At 41.0% G+C, this 625-nt stretch overlaps 1 long non-coding RNA gene across 1 annotated transcript; it reads left to right on the forward strand.

Annotated features, from left to right (window-relative positions):
* Positions 1 to 156: 156 nt before the first annotated feature.
* LOC109508978 (uncharacterized) lies at positions 157 to 411 on the forward strand. Its single transcript, XR_002166832.1, has 2 exons — positions 157 to 241; positions 331 to 411. It is a non-coding gene; the product is annotated as an uncharacterized LOC109508978 (long non-coding RNA).
* Positions 412 to 625: the final 214 nt, after the last annotated feature.

A 625-nucleotide genomic window follows, 5' to 3' on the forward strand; every position in this document is an offset into this window, starting at 1 on the left:
TTGATCACTGTGACCTCTTTAGTCGCAGCAGGGCTGCAGACAGCCCCAAAGTCAACGTCTCCGACAAAGTTAGGCAAGTGCGCTTTTTTTCTGCTTGAAACTTCCATATAGGCACTTGTTTGAATTCTTCTGAAATTATGTCATTTTGTGTTTGCCTGTAGACGTGATGGCCATTTTGGAGACGAGAGTTCTGTCTGAAATTGACTTACATGGCATGCCAACACAAGCATTTTTGGACAAGGTAACTAACTTGAAACCACAAGTCACAGTAATTTGTTTATGCACCAGCATGAGACCTAAACATACGATTCAATTATTTGTGTGTTTCAGCTCTATGAAGTCTTCCGGATGGAATCAAATGTGACATTCGTTCTAACAATAAAGAGTATCACCGAGGTTTAAAATGGGAAGGCAATTCTCAGCAGCATGTCTGATATCTGTACAACAAAAAGGTGCCTTGAGATACAAGTCCAATGTGTTCCCGACCATGCTTGGAACTCAAAACACACACGAGTTGCGATTAGAGTGATTTTAAGTTCCAAGCACGGATCCCCCACTTAAATGATTGGAAATGCCATAATTCAGCATCCTCAAAGAAAACAACACCAATTTTGACAAAGGTGTG

The sequence above is a fragment of the Hippocampus comes genome, unplaced genomic scaffold, assembly GCF_001891065.2.
Source record: "Hippocampus comes isolate QL1 unplaced genomic scaffold, H_comes_QL1_v1.1 C16711750, whole genome shotgun sequence".
In the NCBI taxonomy this organism is placed as follows: Eukaryota; Metazoa; Chordata; class Actinopteri; order Syngnathiformes; family Syngnathidae; genus Hippocampus; species Hippocampus comes.